Below are 11,070 nucleotides of genomic sequence, written 5' to 3'. Positions count from 1 at the left end.
TCTAGGATCTTTGAGTCCGACCGTTCCCCCAGCACTGCCAAGTGCACCACTAAACCGTGTCCCCAAGGGTCACATCCATATGGTTTTTGAACGCTTTAGGAAGGTGATTCCACCATTTGTCTTCTCAAATGACGTAAACGTTGTAAATCCAGACTTGGTACCATGTACATCCGTGTACATGGATGTAGCGAAAACTTGTACAACTTAAGCCGCAGAAATATGCTTCTGCTTTAACAATAATGAAGCAGGATGACAGTGAGGAGACTGTGCTTGATATAGCAAAGAAGCTCCGAGCATATGCAGATGCTGTACATAGCCCAACACATGCCAGAATCGCAGCAGTAAAAACACGTCTGCAAAAATTAGAAGACAAGATAAAAGAGAACCACAAAAAAACTCAGGGAAGAGATTAAAGAGGGCTTTCTCCAAATCCCAGCAGTACAGGTCAGAGGTTCTAATGCCCAACACAGAGGTTCCCCAGATGGGGAGAGAAGGTACACCCCATGAGCTGAGCTGTAGTTTTTCCTGCGTGATTGCAAAGAAAACATGAGGAGATGGGATGGAAAATCTACTGCTGCTCTGGCCCAACAGATTCAAGAAAGAAGAAGTTCCAAAAAAAAGCAGCTCCAATAGCCCGTAACCAAACTGCCATATATGATGATGATAATATTTTCAATCCCCTTAAAGAAACCTCCAAGACATATACCCAAAGAAAAAAGGATAACTAGGCTTAGAGGGGCCCTGCCTCTAGCCAAGTAGAGGCTAAAGAAAACCATGTTTTTTAGACTGTGTAAATTCATTGGTCTGGCACATCTGAACCACAAGAATATAAAGCTTTAGCCAAAACTAGTGCGCAGTGCACATTAATCCCATCAAGACGTGGGGACAGAATCTGTTTCTATTGCTAGTGTGACAGAGAAATCACTAAATTTTACTAATTTACTAAAGATTTTACTTAAGTAAAAGCTGAGGTGAGCCTCAGCTAAAAATATAAGAAGAAGTTCCAAAAAAAAGCAGCTCCAATAGCCCGTAACCAAACTGCCATATATGATGATGATAATATTTTCAATCCCCTTAAAGAAACCTCCAAGACATATACCCAAAGAAAAAAGGATAACTAGGCTTAGAGGGGCCCTGCCTCTAGCCAAGTAGAGGCTAAAGAAAACCATGTTTTTTAGACTGTGTAAATTCATTGGTCTGGCACATCTGAACCACAAGAATATAAAGCTTTAGCCAAAACTAGTGCGCAGTGCACATTAATCCCATCAAGACGTGGGGACAGAATCTGTTTCTATTGCTAGTGTGACAGAGAAATCACTAAATTTTACTAATTTACTAAAGATTTTACTTAAGTAAAAGCTGAGGTGAGCCTCAGCTAAAAATATGTAGAAGAAACACCCTATTGTGAAACACCCAGCCCATGCCAATGTTTGACAACCTTTCCATTAAGAAATTTTTCCAAAAATCTGACCTAGATCTCCTTTTAGATCTCCTTTGGTGCAACTTGAGGCTGTTTCCTCTGGTCCCTTCACTTGTTACTTGGGACATGAAATCCGTCCTTGCCCAGCTACAACCTCCCAAAATTAGTGCACAGTTCACACTAATCCCATCAAGACATGTGGGGACGGAATCTGTTTCTATTGCTAGTGTGACAGAGAAATCACTAAATTTTACTAATTTACTAAAGATTTTACTTAAGTAAAAGCTGAGGTGAGCCTCAGCTAAAAATAAGTAGAAGAAGCACCCTATTGTGAAACACCCAGCCCGTGCCAATGTTTGACAACCTTTCCATGAAGAAATTTTCCCAAAAATCTGACCTAGATCTCCTTTTAGATCTCCTTTGGTGCACCTTGAGGCTGTTTCCTCTGGTCCCTTCACTTGCTACTTGGGACATGAAATCCGTCCTTGCCCAGCTACAACCTCCTGTTAGGGAGTTGAAGAGATCAATAGGGTCCATTTCCAGGTGACTCTTCCTCCCTCATGTTTCTCCAAACACCTCTTACTGTTCCATTTTCTGAAGTCCACCGTCAGGCAGGAAAGTTGTCCTTGGTCAGGCAAGAATGAAACAATTCATCTAAAAGCAGCTGGCAGAGCCAGGCATTCCCCAAGCCCTCACCCTGACATGGCAGACACAGGGTGGGTGTATGCTCCAGGAGAAGAAAGCTGCCCTGAAGCACTGTGAGGAACAGCTGTGGTGTGACAGCAGGTGTCACCTGAATGCTGCTGCAGCCCAGCCCAGGCTCCTTTTCCCCCCTGTGTGCACTGCATAGTACACACAGCCACTGCACACAGCTCTGCACTCAGTGCTCTGCTCACTGGACAAACAAAATGCTCACCTACAGGATTCTGATACCCGCAAACCCCTCAAAACCACGTGCTGGTGATGTGTCTCTTTTAATATCTATTTTAAACAGGTCCTCTTGAGGACCTTATATTGCAGTCTTACAATGTGTATGTCCCCATTAGAGGCGGATTTAGACCATGATCTGCTCCATGCATTTTCAGACTTAACTACTTTGTGCACTTTGCTGAAGCCTGACCAAGGAAGTCCAAGGATGCTGTTATTGGTACAGATACCATGGCCAGCCTATGGAGTAGAGCAGGCTAATGCAACTGTGTTAGCAACCATGTGTTCAGTGCCATGCTGATGGCTGCTGGTCTCCAGTGAAGCAGCAGAAACAGAGATCTCACTGGGAGCCAGTGGCCAAAAGCCAGTAATGAGAAATCCAATTCTCTACCTGACTCTGTGTTTGTTTGTATCAGCAGCTTGGGACACCACATCCTTGTGCATCTCCTCCTCTCTGCCTGTGAAGTAGAAATGATGATTGTGACAGTTCCTTTTTAAGCAAAGCTCATTGGAAATCTGTGGCTGTCACCAGTTTCCAGTCTTGCACAGGCTGGAAAGCTGCTCCTTTCTCCAGGTTTCAGTGATGACTACAGTTGCAGCTATGCACGGATTTATTAATAAGCAGTCTCCAGCTGTGGAACCAATTCCTGCCGGATAGATTATCAGGCTCAACCTAGGAATTTTAACCTTTCAAGTATGTTGTTACTGACATGTATAATAATTAATCCAGTACAAAAGAGACCGATTTTTCAAATTAAGCCCAGTTAATAAGCTTTGTTGTCAGTAATCGGGCCTGAAAGTGTCTGATGAAGTTGAAGAATGTGTTGCATAGGCAACTGTACTGTTGGATTATACAGTTGCTAGTTCAGGCCAACAGGATTCTTGCTACTAATAATGCTAAGCTGTAGTAGGGTTTAGTGCTTTAAATAGGCAGCAAAGTCAATGCGTGAGTCTGGGTTCTTTTTGATACTAGAGAATTTTTACATCACCAGAGCAATGCAAAGGATAATTGAGCTGGTGAAAAGTCATCCTGCTCTCTCCGGAATATTCTAGAGTGTCTTTCTCAGATAGATTATGCTAAAGCAAATGGAAGTGATGTACCCATTTTTTCTGTGAAGACATGGGCCTAAACCTAAAACATTCATCTTAATAACATGTTCAGTGTTTATTCCACTAAAAAAGGGATGTATGCCCTAATAACTCCTGTGTATCTTTATTCCAGGTTTCACATTTCTCCTGCACAGGTCATACAGAAGATCCACATTTGCAGCTTGCCTAGTCAGGGAAGACCAGGTGTAGCTCATTCAAGCATTTAAAGAAGTTGTTATCTGTCAGTGGCAGGCTGTCTTGACTGCCCTTAGTATAAGTTAATTCTAGATGGCATTTAAGCATACCAAAATGTTTAAATGAGCCCCTGTCTTGGACAAGATAAGTAATCATCCACACTGCAGTTTACACTTGAACACATCCAGCCTAATCACACTGAAAGAACTTTCATTTTCCTTGACCTTCCAACACATCCTATTCAGCAGAAGCCTAGGCTTGCCCATATTGTTAAATTTATGCTATGTTTATTTTGTGCTTTTCGCTGTTATTTCAGGATTTAATCCAATGCCAGTTACTAGGATTAGTCTTGGTAGCCCTTTTTAGTCATGCTTTGTTTCCATAAGAGCTGATCTTAAGACAAGTCACCTGCTCAGCATCAAATACTCACGAGGACTTAAATAAATCTTATTTAAATCAGCAGGAAGGCATGCTTTTCCTCATGCATTACTAGTGAAAACATCTATCTGCTTCATGATTGCATTTCAGAGGCACGACTGCTCACCAGAGGAGATCTCTTGTGTACAAGTACCTTGATTTACAGATCAGACATGGCATCTTTGGTATGTAATACATTTATTAGGGTGTGATCTTCATCACCAGATTCTGTCTCTTTCTGGAACTTAAGGGAGCTTATTTAAATGTGCTTTGGGTTGATACAAGACAGACCATAGAGAATACTTTGTGACCTCTACATTATTAAAAGACACTGTGGAAACAAAACCAAAAAAACAACAACAACAACAAAAAAACCAGACCAATGAATTCAGGGTGGTGCAGACTCATACAGATGCAGGATTTACTAATACAGCATAAATATCGTATTTCTAAAGTAGCATGTGTTTCCTGGATTATTTTGTTTTTATAAAGTAACTTTAACAAAGCATAAAGTGCACATCAAAACGAGCTCTTGCATAGGAAAGATTGAGGTGTGTTGAGGGACTGGGGGGACTTAGGGCTAATATCAGTAGCAAAATCATACTGACTATAGTAGGGGTAAAATCAGATCTGTAAGCAGCAAATGAGAGGTGTTCATTCAAAGATTAAGTTAACTTTTTATTTTGGGTTAGAAGCAAGTTTTACCTCATGATGTGTGCCTTGGAATTCTTAAATTTTTGCATATCATTACACCGTGTGGTTGCCCTTTAAGAAGGAGACAAAAAGTTTAGATTGAGGTAAGTAGGTCATTAGCTGAACCATCTAATTTATCTTATGTTCTTCAGACATTTAGTCTGAGTTGGTAGTCTGAAAAATGAAAACAGATTTGTGAAGTTTATTAATAGCAAAGACCCAAATGTGCTGCTAGGACTGGACTAGAGTAGCGAAGAACTACTACATTTAATTATCAAATCAATGTCAATTAAAATTGAACCAAATGATTCAAAATTAATTATATATGGGTCATAAAATGAGTGCAGCCAATCAGCGAATTATCATGTTAATGTAGCAAGAGAAGTCAATTTTTTAAATAAAAATCAGAAGTAACAATTGAATGTGAAGTCCCAGTTATGGGTGTTTTCCAAAGTAGTAAAATTAAGGAAATTGACTGAATCACTTAGTGTTCAAAACAAGTTACTGTATTGCAAAGTGACTGCTGCCCTCTTTTAACCCTCCCCTTTCCCCATGGCCCAAATCAGACAGCTGGACTCACCTGGCAGAGTCAAACTGACAAGCAGCTGAGTCTTCAATGTACCTGCTGCATTCCCCAAGGCACAAATCATTTCCAGGCTAGTTCCAGGTGACAAAGTTGCTGTGACCCTGCAGGTAGAACGCTCATCTGTGACTTAGGCTCCAGTGTGGGTAAGCTGCAGGTGCCCATGCTCCTGTCAGTGCTGTGCCTTGACTCCAGAGGAGCTGCAAGAGTGGCGTTGCACAGATAGAGAGCACCAGAGCTGCTCTAGGCTCACATAAAGAAGTAAGGGTTCATTTTGGTAATTGTTTCTCAAAAAGGATTATTGAATGGAGGCAGCTGTGCTACTCTGAACTAATACTTCTCTCAATCAGTGCTTGAAATCACACTCTGAAATACTGAAAAAACACCTAAGGACAGCATGCTAAGCAGAAGACAATTCCTGAAGTATCTGATGCCAATAGTGCTGCTGTAGCAAGGGTTGGGAGAGCTGTTATCTTCTGCTTGCTTATCCCCAGGTTAAAAAACCAACCAGTTTTGGGGTAAGCAGAAACACCTGAAGGAGCCTGAGGGGTGGCTCAGGTCATGGGAATGTGAGATTCAAACAAAAAGAGAGGTGGAGGCAGGCACAGAACCTGGGTCCCATTTCCTGAATATATGTAGGATTAGAATGTTTTACATAAAGTGGAACAGCTTTCACAGGGACATGGAGTGCTTCAAATAATTTATAACTTGCTGTTTAGGGCTGGCTCTTGGGAGGTGGCAGATGTGGTATGTATCAGGAGGAATTTGAACATTTGTTTCCCATATCCTTACAGCTTAATAGTTAACTAGGAACTACACCACTCTTGTGAAGGCAAGAAAAAAGTGTTTGTGACAGAAATTGAAGGAGATGTAAGTCTAAAAAGTTTATCCTAAAATGACAGGCACTGTGCTACAATCCAAACTCAGCAGGGCCAGTTTGGGAGAGGTGGGACTTGACAGCACTTGGCACATCCTCTGACCAAGGCACTGCAAAGGCAGGCTGTGCTCTGGCCACAGGGAGTGACTCCCCAGGGAGGGCCCATGTCGTCCTGCATGGTGTGGCCCCTGTGCCATACCTCAGAGTGTGCCCCTCTGGGGACATGGTCCTCATCCAAGAATAATTTTGGAGCTATTTATGTGTGACTGTTTCCAGTGGAAACTAAGAGTCCATCATTTTACAGAGTCTAGACCCTATTCCATAGCTTCCTTGACTCTAAAACAAACAAACAAACAAAAACCCAAAAAATAAAAAAATCCCCAAAAAGAAGAGAAACACAGGTTGAAAATTCTTTGTGTTTTTAGGGGATATTTTTTGCTGCCTTTCTGAATATGAGCTGTTAACTATGTTACCATGTGTCCTAGAATTTACCATGCATGTTCACATGCTACAATAGTAAAAAGATAAAAAGGGACAAGGAACTTTCCCAGTCACCATGTAGACTGAAATAGGAATGGGAGAAAGAATAAGAGGGAGAATTTGGGTTGTTTTGAAGAACGTGACCTCTGGATTTGCAACCCTGAAGTGAGATGAATTCTTTAGTCACTGAAACTTATGTTGAAGGTTCTTGACCTTGAAATACAGAAACACCAGACTCACAAGACCTAGCTTTACCTTGATTCTCTGGCTGTGGCAAATTTTATTTCCTTCAGTGCAATGTTTCCCAAGATATTGGGCACAGCCAGTCTTGCACTGCAACAATAAAAAGTGGTTCTCACCTAGCTGAGAACACATGGGAAATTGTCTATTTGAAAATGCCCATTTCTAAAATAAGTGTAGTTTAACCACTTATGGCAACCATGACCAAAAAGTGCCCTGCAAATATGAGGGGTAGGGTAAATATGGAAAGTTTTAGTGACATTACTTTCAGCCTCACTACAAGGAAAGGGCTTGAGAATATAAGACGATTTCAAGATTTACTATAAAGTTTTGACATCTCCCAAAGTATAACTGATGGTTAACAACTAGCTTCTCCATTTATTCAGCTCACCCAAAGAGCAGTTGATGTTTTGGAATTGTGTGACCACCAGTCATTCATCAAACCTTGTGTCAGGACCAGCCATGGTAGAGCAACCATGAAAATTACATTTTATCTCCAGAATTTCTTCATCTAAAAAGAGGGAGAATGATTTTACATCTTCTTGCTATGTATTCAACTTAAATGAAAGAAGGTTAACAAGATTAAATTCACCTTCACAGACAATCTGTGACAAGTATTTTAAGATAGTTGCAAGTCACACAGTTAAATTAATGTCACCTGTTATTATTGCAATTGTTATTTGATAAAGACAGTATTGAAGTTGCCAGCTTTATACTTCAACCAAAGGAAAACAGCATTGTTTAATGCTTTATATATATGTCCATCACTGTAGTGTTTAAGAAAATATCACGGTGTGGTTTTTCAAGTCATGTTGCTCTAAATTGCAAAATCTACTCTGAGCTCAAAATGATGAAATTAAATAAAAAAAGAGTAAACCAAGCCAAGATGTGGTTTTCAAGTCCGAACTAAGTATTATCATTAAAAGTACATTGGTTCAGTGGTACAAGACACCATCTTGTAGCACAGATCTCCTACAAACTCTTTTCCCAGTTCCTTTAAAAATATTATGAGTAGCCCATATCAGCTGCATTAAGCATTCCTCTCTTACCATGTAACATCATAAATTTTTATTAAATACAATCTTTTTTGGCCATTCAGAGCCAAAGCTTTCCCTTTCTTAGGTTGTCAGCTCTTGCTGAAGGGCACTAGATCCTCTGTTCACCTTCAGGCTCTGCTGACAATAATCTTTGAGAATTACAGCTTTTTTTTTTGCCTTTTTTTTTTTTTAGTATAAGGAGCACCCCAGCCCTGCATTTGGAAGCATCCACCACTTAGGCAGGCATATTTCCACAGCAACACTATCTTTGTTTTAAGCTGTATCCCCAGAAAAGAAGGAGGCTGCCATCCATCCACCCACTTACCAATTCCCTCTAGACATCGTCTTTTTATATTTTACATCATATAACTAGTGGGGTTTCCTGGTTTGAACAAAACCCTACCAGAGCAGTTAGCATGTACTTTGCTGTGACATCTTTATTTCTTAATTTACACATCTTAATTGAGCACTCACTTCATTACGGAAGCCATGTCACTGAGCAGTGACCCATTGATCCAGCCACTGCAAAGAGGGCAGATTATTTTGTCCTTCAGGAATGATAAACAACAGCAACACACTGAGCCTCATTCTCTTGGATAACTCATGGTGCCACATTGTGCCTTGCACTGTTGCTGTCTAAATGTGCTTCTGTTACAGAAGTTATTGAGTCATATCAGCTTCTGCTGTTCTCTTGATATTGCTGGAGTCAGAATTCATTTTGGCTATGTTTTCCCCAAACAGAAGGCAGGAAGCTCTGCTTGATTTTTTTTTAAATTTTATTTTATTGTCACACTGTAGTCATTATGAGATTATCCTTAAGTCATTGCACACAGATTGCACCTTGTCCAACTCCTTCACGCAGGAAAAATCTCTTCAACATGATTTTATGTTATTATTCCATGGCAAAAACAAAGCTGCTTTTAAAAAGTGTTTGATAATGGTAGTTTGATACAGAAGGTACTTCAAGACTGCCTTTCAGAGTTGCAAGAAAGACCAGGAAATGCAGCAGCATCTCTGTTTTATGCCAAAAACTCAGCAAATTGCTAGAATCTGCCAGACTACACTGTAAAGTGAATGTGTATGTTTTTTTTATGTAAAACCAGCAGAAACTGGATACACAAATATGTTTCTCAGGTAGAACAGAGGACATTTAAAATATTTTTCAAATGATAGCCTGGATTTTGGAAATATATTTAATATACTCTCTAGAAATTGTTTTTTGTAACTTTATTATCCCTCCTAAAGCTTTATCATGGTCTTTATTGACTTCTTTAATGTTGTACTCATTTATCTTACTGTAAATCATCATAGATTAATTGATTTTAACTTTACATCATTCCTCACTATTCCATTAAACGACATCTTCTTTAGACAGTCTATTGCCAACTAGGAATATGATAACACTTTCAACAGAAAGAAAAAGAAAATTGGAATTGAATGCAATTAATTCACCTGTCTCAGGACTATTCATCCAGTGAAATAAACATAACATAATCTCCAGTTTCATGTGACTTCATGATATTCTGGCCATCATAAATCTCTGAGGTTTACACTGATAAACCAAATAGGATTTGCCAGTTATTGCACTGCATCTTACTATATTATCAAATTATGAGATGCGCTCCCAATGTGTCATCTCTGCTAAACCTCTCCCCAGTGACATGTACTTTGGAGAAACGTACCTGATATAACCATTAATGCAGCTGTCTCCTCCTGGCTTTTCCTCCTTCTTTAACAATTAAGTCAGGTAAAAACCCTAAGTTCTCTGCCCACTTTTGAGTGGGGTGCCTTACAGCAAATTATACTGCAGAAAAAGATCTGTCTTCTTCATTTATATGCTAGAGAGGCTCCAGCCTCCACATTTTCATGTAGTAGGGCTGAGAGAGGCAGGGACTGCATTTGACAAAACATGAGGGAGTGGTCCTCTGCCGAGTCAGAAAGTAGTTTTCTATGTTTCCACTCAGTTCTTTCTCATTATTTCTCTCAAATTCTCTCTCAATTTTTTCCCCTTCTTTTTTGGCTTTGGAGTAATTCCTTCTTTATCTTGGAGCCTTCAGAGTGAGAAGATAGTGCAGCAGCTGCCATCGAAGACAGAAAGATGCATTCTCAAGATTCATTGCTATAAAGGGGAAAAGCAAGCTGGCCTTACTGCATTTCATGCACAATGTTGCTAGCATTGAGGGACATTCAGGTGCATAATTATCACAGGGAAAAACTGCTCATAGTTTAAATCTCAGCTCAAGACTAAAGTAATTTATTGAATTACTAACAGCACATAATTGATCAGCAATTTGTGAAAAATATATTCAAGAGCTATACCAACAAATAAACCTCAACATTAGACACACACAAACTGTTACTGAACTTGAAATTTTTGGGTATAGCTATATGTAAATATAAAACTAATCTCTAAATGCTCAAAATCTGCACAGTGAGGGACAAGTGCCTACCTCTTTCTCTAGGGTAAGGGGCTTCCCTCCTCCCTACTTCTCCTTTGGGGGATGTGTGTGCTCCAGCTATGTGTGATCCCCCACTGCTCCCAACACTCCCTGAACCCTCATGCCACCAAGTAAGCTCTGTTGGAGCACAGGTGCAGGATCTGCACTACATCCACGGGGTCACCCCTCCTGGGTGCATTCTGTGTCCCCCAGGCCACATGGGCACTGCAGTGCTGGTGCTGAGCAGGGCCCCTGTCAATGTCAAACCCTGCTCTGTTACCATCACCAGGGCCCTACCCTCTGTTGCAAATTTTGGTGTACCTTTTATGCTTCTTTTCTAGTTCAGTTTGTTTCAAAAGACTTCAATTTCCTAGTTCCTGTTAAATCCTGGTGATGGTCATCTTCCTCCATAAGCAGCACCAGTTTGGGCAAGCATCTTCTCAGCCACTTTCTGGTGTTCCAATTATGTGCATTGTTGACACTCAGCTTCCTGTCTTACCAGGCTATTTTGTTGAGGGTGGTCCACAAAAGCACTCCCCCACCAAATATTTTGCTGTCAAGAAATACTTATTAAGAAGAAAAAGTAAATGCAGATGGAGGATAAGAATTCCAAAATGTCTGTATTCCTGCCAACACACTATTTTCCCTCCTTTGATGGTGGATAAGAATTCCAA

This window comes from Passer montanus, unplaced genomic scaffold (assembly GCF_014805655.1).
Source record: "Passer montanus isolate IOZ18808 unplaced genomic scaffold, ASM1480565v1 scaffold3, whole genome shotgun sequence".
Taxonomy (NCBI): Eukaryota; Metazoa; Chordata; class Aves; order Passeriformes; family Passeridae; genus Passer; species Passer montanus.
Note: the sequence above shows the minus strand (reverse complement) of the source record.